Source organism: Monodelphis domestica, chromosome 4 (assembly GCF_027887165.1).
Source record: "Monodelphis domestica isolate mMonDom1 chromosome 4, mMonDom1.pri, whole genome shotgun sequence".
NCBI lineage: Eukaryota > Metazoa > Chordata > Mammalia > Didelphimorphia > Didelphidae > Monodelphis > Monodelphis domestica.
Window position 1 is genome coordinate 219544611 of NC_077230.1, and position 18059 is coordinate 219562669.

Below are 18059 nucleotides of genomic sequence, written 5' to 3' on the forward strand. Positions count from 1 at the left end.
AGCATCTGGAGTGCAGCACAGCCCTGGGAAAGAGCAGGCGGGAGCTGAGGGCCAGGATGCAGGATCCCTAGAGACATCTTGAGGTTTTGTGTTATTTCCCACCCCCACCCCCCCTTTTCATTACCAAATCTTCCTTCCTCCCCAGGATGTTCACAGGCGCTAGCGTTGACTACAAGCGACTGATTTCTGTCAATTAGGTGAAGGATAAATTCAACTCCACTGTTATTAATTGTGTGGGTTATATTTCTGCCCTTTCCCCAACCCCTTCTCGGTTCCTCTCTTCACGCCTTTTGGAAGTTTCCGTACTAATGATCGGCATAGGGATGCGTGGGGGCTGGGGGAGGAAGAGAAGTGATAAATTCTGTTTACAATAGCACTGTTTGTTGCGCATTCATCATATAAACATTTGCCTTAAACGGGAACTTAGACTTCAATTTTTATTCTATGACAGGGAGAGGGTTAGATTTCTGAAAGCAGCTTGTAAGGTATACAGTTTTTACAGTAGTGAAAGAATCGCTTTCATTAGCAAGTGGATTTAAAATCTGGACTTTAACTTTCTCTTCTGTGATGATGATGTACTCCAAGATCAGTTGAGCCTTTTCCCCTGAAGCAAGAAGCAACTAGGTAGAGGGCAGGGACTGGGGTCCATAGTCTTGAGGCAAAGTTCGGCCAGGCACCTGAGTAAGCAAAAGTGAAGCAAATAGTTCCTCCCCCCCCCCCTTTTTTTTCTTGAATCAAGGTTCATTAAGCAATTATGTTTCACATCCAGTGGAGAATTCCTCAGGTGGCAAAGATACAGTGGTGGAACATCTTAATGAATTCTGGAGCCCCTCTGCTAATGTGGAGTCTCTTTAACTTCCAATCTTGATTGAATTTAATGTGTTTCACATCTATCGTGGGGTTAGTAGGAATCTTAGGTTTGGTGAGGTAGGGTTAGGGAAGGGAGAAAAGGAAGGAGCTGGGTGACTAGGAATATACTTTGGTTCTTTAACCTTCTTCTTCCCTTTCCACCCCTCCTCTATTCTTTTTCTCTTTTTTAATTTCACCCGGTTTGGCATTTCACCTTGTGGGTGCCTCATTCCACGATAGTATTTTCCTGATCCACAATAGTCTTAGCACGAAACATAATTGGGAGATGCCTCTTAAAACAAATGCCTGTGAGCAAGCAGACCTATATTTGATTAAGATCGATCTTGGCTGACATGGTGCTTTGAGTCAGCATGAAACTACTTTCAAAAAAAAAAATGTGTCAGTGATGATAACATATGGTGACTTTGAACTCTTCACTTCTGCATCTTGTTGGTGCTCAAATAAATGCACATTTTCAAGATCCATGTTCAGATTGGAGGCAGTGTACCCAGGACATAACTATTGGCATTTTTCCAAGATCTAAATTGGAAGTCTCAACACAAGAGTGGGTAGATTACTCCTATAATATGTCTATCTCAGCTGTAAGTACAGTTTCTGCTCTTTCCCCCCTGTACTCTGACACATTCAAGGTTAAGACCATCAAGGAGAGTGCTGTATTAAAAGAACAATGTGTGGTATGGACCAGATGTAAATAAGTTTCCAGCAGTTTTGGTTATTTTGTGGTTCAGTGATTATATAGAAAGAAGTGTCCTGTTCAGGTTGTGAACTGGGATAAAAGGAGATAAAGGTCACAGTTTAAACAAAACAAAACAAAAAACCAGCCCCACTAATCAGACAATATATGTACTTTCCACTGACCAAACATATAATTTTGAAACTAGTAAACTTGGAGTTACAACTAGTTAGGGAAGTATCTACATTTTAGATGTTTAAACATATTAAATGTGGTTATATGCTGAAGAAAGCATAAATCTTGAAGAAATTAAAAAATATATAGCTCAATGTACTATATACTATTTTTTTTTTGGAGGGCAAGGAGTTTTCCTGATCCATGATCTTCTAGGGAAGCAGCACCCTTTATCAATGAACATCTTGCAGTTTAGTACTAATGAATTGTCTAAGGCAATGAGAAGTTAAATGCTCATAGGTACATAGCTGATATGGGTCTAAGGTAGAACTGAGGGTTTCCAAACACAGAATCTGTCTTGCTATCTACTATGAAGCATTGCTTTGTGATGTCGGAAAAATGAAATGAAAATAATAGCATATAAGAAATAGGTTGCTAAAGAAATACCAATTCCTGTTAACAAGTTTGTTTTTCTTTAGCTGTACATTTTATTCTCTGCCTAGTTAGTATATTTTTGGTGATGGCTTTAATTCCCACAAAGGCAATGCAGGAACAAAATAGAACTATGGCACAATGATTATTTTAGTTTGTTTTAATGATTAAAAAAAGAAGGTAAAAATATCAGACCTGATCTGATTTAATATACAGTGATACTTAACACAAACTAAAGCAAATTTAAGGTTTGAAGGGCAATACAGGACAATGAAAGTTGTAGTCTCTTTTAAATTATATTGTCAAATTTAGGAACAGTCTTGTTTTTATAGGCACGATACTTCAGTGATCATCAGATTGTTTTGAAAATTTCTCAATATGTGTTGTATGTGGATGAATTTCCAATTAAGAGGTTTTGATCATTCATTAAGACTAGCTAGCTGGATTGTGGCTCAGTAGCCACAAAAGGGCTCCTTTCTCTAAAGATTGAAGCCATTTACAATGCCCTACCTTCCTTTCCATTCTCTCTTTTCCTCTCCTGATCCTCTTTCTCCTCCATTTTAATTTCAGTTAAATGAAAAATAGATTTTTGGAGAAAAGTTGGGGATCATAGCATGTTCTAGAAAAATACATAGCAGTTGCTCTTTTGGGAAGAATAAATTGCCTCATTTAAAAAATTATTGCATTTTTAGTATTTTTGATATTGGAATTAATACATAGTAAAAGGTATTTCTGATATTTTAACTTTATTAAATGACATCCTAAATATTTAGAGCTCAGGGATAACTGATGTGCATAATAATGTTCATTGAAACTTATGACTCATCAAAGATTATATATTATTTTTAGCAGTTTTTATACACGTAATTATTTATTACTTTGAAAATTGGTGATCCATGAATGTAGGATTATTGAGACTATTTCAATAACCAGAGAACCTCTTTCCTTTTCCATACGAAATTACAGCAAAGAGAACAAACAATCTTTTAAAAAAACTACTCTGACCTATACTTTGGGGAAAACAGATTTCATTTAGATGTCATTTCCTTCTGATATGAAAAAATCATACAGAACTGCTTCATGTTTACACATATTTCCATCAAGCTTTAGAGTTCAAAGTTATAGTTTTTCCCCAATGCTCTCACCTTTTTTGTTATATTTTTCTCTCTGTTGAATCTTGGATTTCCCCAGCTTTAAGATTTGAGGTAAACTATATTCTTTATTTGTTTCCATACTTTATGTTCACTCTTTCTGAGCTTATTTTGTTTATTTTTTAGAGGTGTTAGTCTTCAAACAGCTTTTGTCTTTTCTTCTTTGTGTATGTGTATGTGTATTGGTAAGAGGATCACACAAGAGTTGGTATCAGTTGTCCATTGATGATTTGTGGTTTGAAATACCATATACTAGATAGGAGCTGATGTGTTAATATCTTTAATAGTAATGTAAAATTTAAGTAATTTACTATTCTCTTTCTGAATGTATTTCAGCAGTTTCCATGGAAGTGTTTATTTTCTTTTGAATTGCTATTGAAACACGGTGCTATTCCATTGTGGAAATAGCTATATTTCATGGTGCATATCTGAAGTGATTCTCTAACACTTTTAAGGGTGTCAGGAAATTAAATTAGGAGTTTGTAAAGAACCTTGTGATCTTTTGCTAAAAGGGGATTTAGAAGTGTCTCTTAAGGTGTCTATAGCTAATATTATGATTGTACTTTTTTTTTCTCCTTGGGAAAAATATGCATATAAAAATAGAAGCAATAACAGACACAAAGGAGTTAAATGTATACTGAAATAAAGTTTGAGTGGTTGTCTCTACTTTTACTATGGAGAAAATTGGCAATTAGATTTTGCACAATGAAATGTCTATTGGACATTTTTGCTAAGTTACTCATCAGGCATATCAATAAAGGAAAGACATCAAGAACAACATATATTTGACTGTCTGGCTTAATGTATAATTTCCGGTTAATAGAAAAAGTTACAATAAATAATCAGTCTCATGGAGTAGCATAATATGAGAGTATGAGGGACTTACCTATTCTTTCTCTTCTCTATTTCACTTAATGGAAAGAAGCAATATTAAGCACCTATTGTGTGCCAAGCATTGTGCTGAGCACTTTGAAAATATTTCCCTTTTGATCCTTATAATAACGTTGGGAAGTAGCTGCTATTATTATCATCCTCATCTTACATATGGTGAAACAGAGGCAGATAGCAAGGCCAAATTACCTGGCTGGGTTCACATAGTTTATAAGAGTTTGAAGCTATGTCTTATTGTTTCCAGAAAGTGTTCAACCCGCTCTATCATCTAGCTGCCTCTAATGGTTATAAACATTAAACTAACTCCCTTTTCAGTGAATACAAATAATACCAAAGTTTAGACACAGGTAAGAATAATCTTTTAGATTGACTTCAACATCTTCTTGGGAACTTCGGCTCTCACAGGGTGTCTGATGGGAGCATGTCTACCTTTTATTACTATAATGGGCTTATCATAGAAAATGTAATCTTTTGGGTTTATTATAGAAAGAAGTCTATTTGAAATTATATAGAAAAAAGATTTTGGAATATAATATATAATATAATAAAAAATTCCTCATAGTTTTCATTATATTTGCTAATTATACTGTACTAATTACAACAAATTAATAGTACATCATAAGTTAGCTCCTGTTACAATAAATACCAATGTACAACAAAATTTCTGTGTAACAAAAGTTTTTCCAAGCCTGAACCAATGTTTTACCCAATTTCAAGCAATAATTAACTTTATAAATAATCAAGATTCAACTCACCTGAAAAGAGTAGCAATTTGTTCAGGGCAAGTAGGAAAGAATTATAATTTTAATTTCTTTTATTCTTTTTGCAGCTCTACTTTCCAGAAGGAGGAAGGCTAATTTGCAAACAAATTTTATAACACAAACCTAGGATGATAAGCTTGGTTGGTTTATAAAGTCTTTCTAATTTTTTATTATAAAACCACTAGAGAATTAACTTTTCTGTGCTACAGATCCCTATGACATGCTTTAGGAATTTTTTTCTTTTTTTAATATCAGGTGAAAATTCAATGATTTTATGTATGAAAATCTTTCTAGTGCAAAGATTCTTAAGTTTTTTTGTAGGTTGAATATTGGCCTCTTCTTAGAATAATATTTTAAAATACATAAAGATATATACAATTATAAAGGAAACTATACAGAAATACATTTATCAACATGTTAGAAAGTTCATGGACCTCTCCTTCCCTAAGGTTATGAATCCTTGTTCTAGGGAAATAAGTCTTTATGTGATCTCTAGGCATAATTAAATTTAGAATGATATCAATACTTCAAGGGTCTGTGATTTTCCCCCCTGTGAGTCCTTCCTTCACTGATCTGAATGACCATAATAAATAGCCTTCAAGAGTTGATGTGACCAAAAACTTAGTTATCTCAAAGTTAACACAGTGACGAGACTCTCCAAAATTTTTGAGGCAAATCGTCAAAAAAAAAAAAAAGTCTTCAAGTCCCTCATTGGGCCCATACTTTGAAGTCTTTCCAGCTTGATAGGATCCTGCCAGATCTTGTATTTCATTGACTGGGATATCACCTTTGAGAAACTAAGGTCATCTTTTTTGGCACAATGAAGTACTGGAATAGAACTTAAGTGGAGTTTAAAATTAGTTTTTGAAAATAACAATGATGTTCCCTGTCTTTGAAAACTTAAGTAATTATGTTAAAGAATAAATATTGTGTTTTAATCATGCTGTATAATCTAACAGTGAAGCAGACATAGACATAGAGCAGAATTACACAGGATGGGTAGGAATGGATGGATTATTTTCTCTATGTTTGTAAAGAGCAACCTAAGTGATGAGATCACAGATCCTTTAGAGTATTCAAGTATATATATAGCCTTTAAATTTAAAAGTTTTATGAAATTTCCACAATAACCTTAAAGATGTGTAATTTGGAATGATTTGTAAAGTCAAAAGACTTTTTTTTTTGTTAATTCTTTTATACTGACTTAAAAAAATAAGAAAAAAACCCTTACCTTCCTTCTTAGAATCAATACTAAGTATTGGTTCCAGGGTAAAGGAGCAATAAATGTTGGATGATTGGAATTAAGTGATTTGCCCAGGATCACAGAGCTAGGAAATATCTAAGGTCAAATTTGAACCCAGGATCTCCTGACTCCAGGCCTGAAGCTCTATCCAGTGAGCCACCTAGCTGCCCCTATACTGACTCTTGAGAGTCTAAAAATGAAGATATATTGAACAAAACTTAAGAATTGTCACTGTTTGTGATTGGGAGACTGATAGTAGAAACGAAACGTTTATGTCTTATGAATCTCAGGCAATTTGTGAAGGGGATCACATTATTTTAAATTCAGACCAAATGGCTAATAATTTTAAATTGTTAACCTTTTTGTCAACTTATTTATTGAAGATGAAAGTACCTACAGTGCTTCATCTACATCATGTTGTTGAAGCAGTACCTTTCAAAGTGATTTTAAGTTTTGATTAAAACTTTTCATGTGAAGATTACATAATTATAATTATATAACTTTTCAGAGTTGGGGAGTATCATTCTCTTTTCCAAGATCAATTCTAAACTTCACTAAAGGATTTAGATTTTTCTCAGGGCGACTTTGGAAAACTGACATTATTTCTGACTCCATTTGTAAAAGGGGATGCATGCCCATGTTTATCTTTCACTAAATTCAATGGGACATTGTCAAGAATACTTGACTGAAAGGCTATCTGACATTGCTAATTGTCATCCACCTATAAAAAAATGGGAGGTTCCCTTTTTGGTGGAAAGTCTTCAAAACTGATTCTTTCACAGACTTCAGGGAACGCTAAGATTTTATGAACACAGACATTGTCTTTGTCTCAATAAAATCTCCTTATGACAGATGAAGAAACATTAATTTTGGGGAAATCCATAACCTTGGGGGAAACTTATAGAAGGAATAATAATGTAGCTTCTGTTGATAGATTGAATTTCCTAGTGTGGTTAGTAGGAAATGCTTTAAAAAAAATAGCACAAGAGTGGGTGGGTTGGTAGGTTCCCCCCCCCCCCCCCTTTTTTGAGGAGGCAGGGGAAAACTTTCTTTTGTTCGACTGAAGTGGTTTTAGGCTACACAAGTTTAAGAACCATTATTCTAGTGGAATGGTTGTTATAACTCTCTGATTTAAAAAAAATGGAATTCTAATTTGACTTAACTGGTATAAAAGAAAATTAATTTGAAAGTGGCATCTTCATTCTGCATTTGATGAACTCCAGTGAAAAATAATAGGAGTTATATTTAAGAATTTGTATAGGTTCTTTATTTTCATTTTTATAATGCCATTAATTAGGTTTCATGGTTTGGTTAAAATTCTACTGATGGTAGGTACTGATAGGTAGCTTTCATTTTTGTGTTTAATTTAATAGGCACATTTGCCTTTCTTTTGCATGGCAGTATTTGGGAGTATGGCACCTTGAAAAATAGGTTGAATTGGGGCAGCCAGGTAGCACTGTAGAAAGAACACCAGGCCCGATATTGGGAGGAGCTGGTTTCAAATATGACCTCAGTCATTTTCTAGCTGTGTGACCCTGGGCAAGTCACTTAACCCCATTTGCCTAGCTTTTAGTCTTCTGTCTTAGAGTTGTTACTAAAACAATATAAGGATTAAAAAAAGGAAAATGGCCTGAATCTACTTTGATTCTCCTATTGAAATTCTTCTCTAGTCATAAATAGTGCTGGAAAAAGCCATATGAAAGTTTTCAGTTTATTAGTTGGCCAGTATAGGAAGAATGCTAAGACAAAAGATTTTTAAAGTAAAGAAGGATAATTATAAATAAGTTTCTTTGTTGATCTGTGCTTAAGTCATTATGTAAGCATTTAAAAAATAATTTTCACTAAGATGAAGTCATTTTGGAGCCAAGCAACCTTAGTTTGATTCCTGGGTTTGATATTAGACAAGCAACCACGGATAAGTCACTTTATCCTTTTATACCTCTGTCTTCTCATCTAGAAAATGGGAATATAATAGTATTTGTAATACCTGCCTCAGGATTTTTTAGGAAATAACTGCAAAGCTTAAAGTGCTATATAACTATGAAGCTTTTTTATGTGTCTGTGTGTCTATGTACATGCACATATGTATCTGTATATATATATATATTGAGAGAGAGAGAGAGAGAGAGAGAGAGAGATTGAGAGAGAGAGAGAGAGAGAGAGAGAGAGATTGAGAGAGAGAGAGAGATTGAGAGAGAGGAAGAGTGTCCAAGTTTTCTCTGAGATGGTTAGGTATTTGTTTTTATTTTTCATGAGCAAAAGAATTATATGATAATTTTTTTCAGAGATCTTTGGTTTAAAGGCATTCCTTGCTAGTTCATTCCTTCAGAGAAATGGTCATCTCAAAGAGTGGGACTTGATTTGAAATTTACTCATAGAATTATTGGTAATTTTTTTGGTTAATACAACTATTAGGATTAATACAGTTGCAGGTTTAATAGTATGTGGATTATGTTTATTTTTAATCCCCTTTATGGGTTTTATTCCAACTCCTTCATGAAGGCTACATGGAAAAAACATTAACAAGAATTATGTAGCTTGAAAAGTCATAGAAGGCTTGCAGTCTGCAAGGAGAGAAACCAATGACCCTAATGAAATCAGGGGTCTTTCAAAGTAAGTGCCTTTGCAATTGCTACCTACTTCCTGTTCTTCCTCTTATATAATGGTCCTGAGGTTTTCCTAAGATCTAGGGAGAAAGTACTCTTTTAAATATTTAGCCTTTCTTAGCTTTAGTTCCCCCTCTATGATATGAACAGTTGAACTATATGACTTACAAAGACCCTTCCAGCTCTAAAGCTATGATCCTATGACCTTAAATTAATCAATCTCAGGATAATTCATCTAGACTTTGATGGTGGAGGCAGGTAATTGGGAGCAACCATATAAAAGATGATAGCTAGCAATATTGAATAAATATTTGTCAAATGAATGAATGATTGAACGAAGGCACATATCCTGACTTTTCCATCAACACCAAAAAGAAATGTTGAATGACATCGTAGATGTCAACTGTGAAAAACCCATTTCTCAAATTTTGAGGTGCACTGTTTAGTTTAAAAGACTTTGTCAAAAGAGAAAGTGATAGACGTGCATGTTGGGGGACATCCAGAAAGGAGACTTCACAACTCTAGGGGAGTAGGGGCAATTTATGCTTGCAACCCATAAGAGGTGATTTGGGGAGGAGTTGGGAGTGGAGAATGGACATTATCTTCCAGGAGCAGGTAGAACACAGAAGCAGGATCTTTCAGGATGTTTGGTAGCAACAACTGGCTATGAGAGGTTTAAGTTGGCTTTAGGTAGAGTTGTGATGGATAGCTGAGCAAGGTCAGCCAGTGAACACACCTGAAGGCATCTGGGAGGGAGCAAGGCTTCTGGCTATTTCAGGCTCCTGATTGGTTCCTTCCTGCAAACAGGCTTATTACTCTGGTGCCTCTGTATAGTATGGTAGCTCCTGGTTAGGAGTATTTCCACACCGGAAATATTTAGAGGAGATTTATAGTATTTGTAGCTATATGCTGACAAATGTAATTGATATCAGGAACCTAATGATCTGATTATTTAACCAATAAATGTTAGGAGTTATTAATGTCACAAAAGGGTAATGAACTCTCCTGTATTTTCTTTTGTATCTATTTTGATTTTAAATCAATTTTGATGTATCAGTAACCAAGAGAAGTTCTAATAAGCCCTTAAACTACAATAAACAAACCAAACATGACTGAATTTATGTAATACTCTATTCAATTTTACCACTTTTGTGAAATTTAGCTTTAAAAGAAATGTATGTACACATGTGACTACCTATGTTTAGGAGAACTTGGTTGTTACATGCAGTTTCATTCTCATTGGTGTTTCTTCTGCTGGTCTTGGGAGATCCATATACTTTTTACTTTTCTGTACTGATGCTGGCCCCTAATGCTGGCCCCAGCCTTTGGTACAGAGTTGAGCCACTAGATGCTTTCAAGAATTAGAGTAATTTCCCATTTGCCTAAAAGGCAAGCATTTAACAAGGCATTTTTACTTTCATTTCTTGTTGAGCAGTTATAAGGTGAAGGCAGAGGTGTGGGAGAAGAGAGGAGAACAGAAATATTGCTGGATACCCATCCTTGTCAAGTGTAATCAATGTATCCATCTCCTCTTCTCCATACAAGCCTGAAAAGTCTTCTAATTTGGAGATCTTACTTCTACTTTGTATTTACTCACCTACTGACCCATGACTTTCTGAGTTACGAGGTACCCAATTTGAACATCTTTCTTTCAGTCTCTAATGCCTTTTTAATGTTATTGTTGTTATACGTGATGTATTTGCATTACCCTAGTTATGCTGCTGCATACATGAAAAGAGCCCTGGAGGAGAAATGAGGAAATTTGGATCTTGCTTTGCTTCCAACATTTTTTATGGTCTAGAGCAAATCATTAAACCTTTCTGTTTGTTTTTTCCATCTGCAAAAGTGCATCTAATTCCCTTTCTTCCCTACTTCAGGTGAATACAAAATGGTTTCAGTTCCTTAGAAGAAAAGGAAGATTGAAATGACAATAGTGAAGGATTGGTTATTGAGGATTCTTAGGTTCTAGTTTTGGTTTGCCACTAACTCCTACCTGTGTGACTATGGACAGGTCTCCTCACCTTCTTAGGACTCAGTTTCTTCACCTGTATAATGGCAGAATTGTAGTAGATAGCTAACTCTACTTTGAAGAGAAGCTGTGAAGTCAGTGCTTTTCACAAATGTAAGGTTTTCATAAAACTTTAATAATAATAATAAACATTTACACAGCATTTAACATGTGTCAGACATTATTCGAGGGAGGTGCTACTGTCATCCCTATTTTATATTGAGGAAACTGGGGCAAGCTGAGGATAAATGTCTTGCCCAGTATCACAGAGCTAATATGTTAGGCTGGATTTAAACTCAAGTATTCTTGACTCCAGTCTTAGCTTTCTATCCATTGTGCCACCACTTAAGATCAATGTTCCTTTATAATTTTTAGGGAATAGTAAGTGAGCCAGCAGAGCTGGAATTGGAGTCTAAGGATCTGGGTTCAAATTCTGAGATTGCCACTTACTACATATTTGACCTTGGACGAGTCTCTTATCCTTTCTAAGTCTCAATTTGCTCATTTGTAATATGAAGTTTTGGGATATCAATTCTAAGTCAATGAGCCTATGAATTTGGCATTATAACTGCTTCATGTATCTTTAATGTATTCTGATAACTATAATATTATTTATAAATATCTGTGATGGTTATATGTAGTTATCCCCGTTGAAATGTAAGCTCTGAAATTTAAATAACTGCTTATTCAATTATCAATCCCCAGACACCTACTGTACAGTATTTACCACTTTGTGAATGATCAGTAAATGTTGTATTTATTGACTGAAAGCCTGAGAGAGAGCAGGGAAATGACTTTTATCTGGCATAAGAAGAAGGGAAAAGATCCTCTGCCCTTTTAAAACCCCTATTTTCTATCTTAGTAACAACTTTCAGACAGAAGGAAGAGGGCTATGGCAAGCCATGGTCACACAGGTAGGAAGTGTCTGAAGCCAAATCTGAACCCAGGTTCTCCTGACTGAAGGTCTGGTGCTCTATCCACTGTGCAATTGTTCAAATTTTCTTTTTTTAAAGGAAAAAAAAACCCTTTGGTTTTCATATTATTAAAATTCTGAAGTCATTTTGAAAATACATAAGACTTTTTAGCAAGGAAATCTTCATATTGAGCTGATAGTATGCAAAAATAAAACCATAATTTGACCTATCAATCTACCTTGAAGAGCAAACATATCAGAAATAAGTGGTTTTAAGGATAGCTCTGAAACTTTTTCCCAAGGATAATTTTTACATTTTTCCTCTGAGGTTCACTTCTCAAATCCTTCTATATACTCTTTGACTTGACAATCTCATTCACTTCTTTGGCACCTATATTCAGATCAATCTGAAATCAATTTCTCTAGTCTTCTATTTTTCTCAAGTGCCATTCTCTCCCAAGTGGCTGCTCAACAGGCATTACCATTAGGTTTGTCTCATTCACTTTGAATTAAATATGTCTAAAGCAAAGTTATGACATAAGTTTCTTCTTGCTTTCCTATTTCTTTTCTTTTCTTTCCTATTTCTTTTATGAGCATTCTAATTTTCTCAGTCACACAGGTTTAAAAACTTTATAATAATTTTTATTGCTTTTACATTTTTGTCCCTTCAACATTTGGTCAGTAGCCCAGTACCAAAAATTTTATCTCTACCATGATTCCAATCTATCCACCCATTTTTTTCTATTCTTATTTCTACAATTCCTAGTTGAGGTTCTAGTTTTCTTGTGCCTGAAGGTCTCTTTGTCGCTAGTTTCTCCCCATTTCAATCTTCTATGGGAAATGGATAGAGATTGGTTCTGGGATTTCATTTATATAGGGAACTTGCAAATAAAGAAACTCTTAACAATTCTTGTTGACATCATCACTGCAACTTGGAATCATAAAGAGTTACTTAGAACACTGAGAGCTTAAAGCCAGGCTATCCTGCCCTTGAGGCTAGCTCTCTATCTATCCATCAAACTGCCTCTCTCTAATCTTCTACACCACAGTCAAATTAATCAAGCTAATACACAGCTCTGATCATATCTCCTTTAATACTTTCAATTATTCCCCCTGTCCACCTAATGAAGTTGAGATTCCTCCAGAAAATTACCTCAACCAGCTATTGCAAACTCATCTGTCTTTATTTCCTTACACAAACCTTTAGCTTGTACTTAATCGTTTGTTGCTTTTTGTTTCCTAAATACATGTTGTGCTTTTCCTTTTGTGTTGAATACTCTTCTTCCCATCTCTGTCAGTTCAATTCAGTTCAATAAACGTTTATTATTTACATAGTATGTGAACAGATCTCTGTACTAGATACTGGAGATACAAAGACAAAAATGAAATAATCTCTGACCTCAAGGAGCTTACATTCCACTTGAGGGAAACAACATGTTTGAAGGTAAATACATGTAAAGCATATACTAAGTAAGAGTACCATTTTTTTTAAACCTTGGAGTACCTCTGACTTTATTTTTTATTTTATTTTATTTATTATATAATTTTTTCCCCTGTGGTTACATGATTTTTGTTATCTCCCTCCCTACTCCCAGAGTTGACAAGCAATTCCACTGGGTTATACATATATTATCAAAGAGTAGTTTTAAATGGGAAGATCAGGTGATGCCTCATGTTGGAGGTAGACCTGAGAAGCTAGGTAACACACTAGGTAGAGTGCTGGACCTCAAATCTAGAAGACCTGTATTCAGGCTTTGCCTCAGATGTTTGCTAGGTAGGTAACCCTGAAGAAGTAATTTAATCTCTGTTGTTTCACAGCAAAATGGCAATAATAATATCACCTACCTCAGGAGGTTATTGTGAAGCTAAAATGAGATAATAGCTATAAAGTGCTTTGCAAACCTTAAGTCCTATCACAATGCCATTATTATTATTATTTATTGTTTTTGAAGGAGGTAAAGGATTCTGTGAGGCAGAGATAAGGAGGGAGTGTAGTCCTAGACAAAGACCACTGGTGCAAAGGCAGAGAATGGGATGTTTTGTGCAGGTTTTAGATACCAGGCCAGTTTGACTAGAATGAAGAATATTTGTTTTATAACAGGGAATTAGACTGGAAAGATAGGTAAGAAACACACAGAACACTTGAACTCCCTATCTTTTAAGACCTATTAGAATATCCCCAAGGGATCCATGATAACAAATACTATCCATAGCCAAAGAAGGAACTGTTGGAGTCTGATTGCAGATCAAAGCATGCCATCTTCCATTTTATTTCCTTCATAAGTTTTCTATTGTATGTGTAATATGTCTTCTGTCATGAAATGAGTAATATGGAAATATGTATTCTATGAAGGCACTGATATAACCTATATCAGACCACCAACTGACTTGGGGAAGAGGAGAAGAGGAGAAGAGAGGAAAAAAATCTGAATCCTAAAATGTAAGAAAACAATTATCAAAAATTTTTTCTACATGCAACTAAAATAGGTTAATAAAGTAATAAAAAATAGGAAAAAAACCCATAACGAATCCCTCAAATTTCATAAAGGGGCTCCTTATTTGTTCAACTGAATGCAATCTCTCCTTCCTTTAATTACCCATAGAATTTTGTTCATTCTTTTTTTGTTTGACAAATAGCATATTTTACCTTTTGTTACCTACTTGTGTACTGGTCTTTTCCATCTTTTCTAGATTGACATTAGATATTGTGCTTTCTCCATTTTTTCACCCCTTCTTCCATTTTGCTTAGCAAAGTACTTCATACATAGTAGAGGCACACTGAGTATTTGATTTGTATTCCTTTGCTTTAGTATCTCCTCTGAAAAGTCCATCACACAAAATGTAAATTTGACAAAATAAGGGAGCTTAATATTGTAGCATGGCAGTTTTGAATGAATGGTTTGCTATATTTTAAATCCTTAACGAGTGCTGATATTCATTGATTAGACAAATAATTGTGTAAACTATATATATGCAAGTATGGTTTGCATAATCTTTTTTTTTCCTATGAAGTTTTAAGTCATATACTGGGATACGAACTACATTGGATAAAGCTAGAATGGTTTTTAACTTCTCTGTCATTCAAACTTTCTAACTTTTATTTAATTTTCATATTTCACCCCTAAGACCCAACTGAATACATACATATATACTTAGCACTATGCTAAGTCCTTTGGGGGAAGAGGGTAGCAAGATGGTGCAGTGGATAGTGTTGGGTCTGGAATCAGAAAGACCTTTCTTCTGAGTTCATATCTGGCTACAGACAATTCCTAACTCTGTGATACTGGACAAGTCACTTTATTATATTTTATGTATAATTAATAATAGTATATAATAGTTGTAAAGTACATAATAGTAATATAATAGTCAATTTTTTATCTTTAAAGTAGAGAACTTTTGAAATGGCAAGCTACTCCATTATCTTTGCCAGGAAAACCCCAAATAAGTTCATGGAGAGTCAGACAATACTGAAAAATGACTGAACAACAATAGGTATTTTGGGAATTAGAAAAGAAATGTGATATTGCTCATGCCCTCCAGAAGTGTGAGAAATGGTTAACATTATGTTAGACACATTCCTACTTATATGTTTATGCAATCTTTACTTTCTTACTATTTGGAAATCCAGATGAATACATAGCAAATTCAAGTGGATAATTTAGTCAGGGAATTATGGTAACAGGGCTATTTTTGTCTTAATAATATTAACTGTCTCATTTTGTCTAACAGGGAGACTTGAGGTTTGAACTTTGCTGAGATGTACTGTCCGTCTAACTGTAAACTAGGATCTGTTGCAGACAGGTCTGCTGCTACTGCAATTGTAGATACCTTTCAGGGACATTTATATGCCAGGTTTAATGATCCTCCTGTAGTTCTTTTATTGTTTTTCTGAAAGGAGACAGATTTTGGTTTCTTTACCTTCTGTTCTGACACAATAAAGCATAATATTTGCAAATCTGTCAGAAATCCCAGCCCTGTCTCAGAAAATTCAGTGGATTCTTTAACCAGTTATTTTCCTAGACATTTTCTTATATCATCAAGGTGATTTTATGTCATTGTTTTCTCTTTCTAGTATCCCTTCTGTGCTCACCTTTGTGTAATGTGGGAAGCAGTGTAGTATGGTGGCTAAAGTGCAGGGATGTACTGGGGAAGACCTGACTTTAAATTCTGCCTCCTGCATTTATTAGCTAGCTGACCCTGAACAAGAAATTTAACTTTTCTCAGCTTTAGGTTCTTCATGTGAATAAAAGAAGATAATAGTTGTTACCTCACAAGGTTGCTGTGAGGCTTAAATGAAATAATGTGAAGTGCTTTGCAGACCTGAAAGTGCTGTTTTATTTGTCAGTTATTTGTATGGAGGGTTGGTAGCCTGGGATAGGGAGAGTGTGTGAGAGACACCTTGTTACTATTTACATCAGAACTCAGAAGAATCAGCATTATAGATTCATACAATGGCAAAAATAGAAGGGATTTTATAGATTAAATAGTTCAACCTCCCTCAATTTACAGATGAGAAAGTTCAAGTTCATAGGGCAGTGATGGTGAACCTTTTAGAGACAGAGAGCTGGCCCTGCTCCCACCTCACCCCCTAGACTAAGTGCCATGCTGGATCCCCCAACCCCAGAGACTGTGTGCTGTGCCCCTTATGAGTGCCACGTGCCCTCCACCCCTCTTACCCCACACAGGAGGGAGAAAGCTCTCCCATTGGGCAGAGGGGTGAGTGAAATGAGGAATGGCCTTAGTGTGTATAGAGGGGGGAAGAGAGTGGTTTGAGCACTCTGCTCCCCTCCTGCTCTGCTGCCTGTGAACCGCTTCTCCCCCTCCCCCATGAGCTCCCATTGGGCTGCTGGGCAGAGGGATGGGAGATGTAAAAAAAATGTCATCAGGTATGGAGGAGAGGGAGAGGGGAGCAGCTCCACTGGAGTCCCTCTTCCTTTCTAGTAAAGAACTCTGGGGATGGGGTGTAGGGAGGGCAATCAAGTACCTACAGAGAGGTCTCTGTATGCCACCTTTGGCACACATGCCAGAGGTTCATCATCACTGGGTTAGGGGATTTGCAGAAGATTAGGACACTATTGTAGCAAAAAAGTGTGTGGAAGGCTGTTGTTGTATGCCTCCCTGAAAAGGAGGCAGACTAGATATCTCTAGCCTCTTTTCTTCCCATCTATCTCTTCCAGGAGGGGAAGCAGGAGTTTGGGGCAGGAGACCTCTCTGCTTTTTCTCAGAGAGAGGGACTACTGGAATGATATCTTTCTGTTCCCCTAAATATTGATCATCTAGGTGATATGATCAGGCTCCATCTAACTTTTCTGGTCATTTTGTTGTTTTGGTGAAAGGGAAGCCCCAAGTTTTATATCCTAAACCAATTCCACAATGAAAACACATAGGAAATAGCAAAGAAACCCATTTATCCAAATTATTAAAAAATAGAAATCAAAGATGTACATATGAAAATATGTACCAGACAATCTGGAGTGAAGGAGCCTTCCTAGTGGGAGCAACATAACTCAGCTCAATCAAGAAAGAGAGAGAGTTTTGGATCACACGCAAAAGCAAAACTACTTAAAGTTTCTAGTATAACAAGTTGGGAACAGGGTCATGATGGAGACTGTCCACTCCTCTTCATGCCTACCCAAAATCTTTTCCTTCAGCAATCTTAAGAGGAGCTAGCCTCTTCTGTTTTCCCTCTTGAAGCTAGACGCCAGGAGTACCCAAAGTGACTAGAAGTAGTTTTAAAGAAGATTTTAAACTTGACACATCTCCAAAGGGAACTGCCCAAGAAGAATTTTGAAGAAATGAGACTAGGCTTTGGAGAGTCCCAAAGAGGACTGGTAAAAGCTGAAGTTCTTTTTATCACTCACCAACTTTACTCTGCCTTACATAAGGCAGGGTCTTCATCTCCATCAATATGGAGAGAGTTTCATACCAGTGGATTTTGGGACAGGCATTACACTAGTAATAGCAGTAAATAACAGACCCAGAACTTGAACCTAGTAGTGAATGGGGAGAAACAGTGTAGGTTCTCTTAAGTTGTCAGAACAGGCCTCTGCTTTGTGAATTGAAGGTCATGTGAAAAAACCTCTTGTTAAAAATATCTCCCTACAAAACATTCTATCTTAAATCCTATAACTGGAAATCTGCTTTGGGGAAGGAGGCTTGTGGTATTTGTGAAACCTTAAAGACTTTTCAGGCATTAGGAATCTTTTATTAAAGTATCTTTGAAAGAGTAATCACTTAAGCCAACATCTTCCAAACTACATACTGCAAAACTTAGGTATTTCGGTGGACTTCCGGTTAAGATGGCGGCTTAGAGAAAGCTAAAGTTCAGATCTCCGGA

At 35.7% G+C, this 18059-nt stretch overlaps 1 protein-coding gene across 1 annotated transcript in view; it reads left to right on the forward strand.

Annotated features, from left to right (window-relative positions):
- The window catches only part of PLCL1 (phospholipase C like 1 (inactive)), a 444060-nt gene that overhangs the window by 925 nt on the left and 425076 nt on the right, over positions 1-18059 (forward strand). The window lies entirely within an intron of this gene.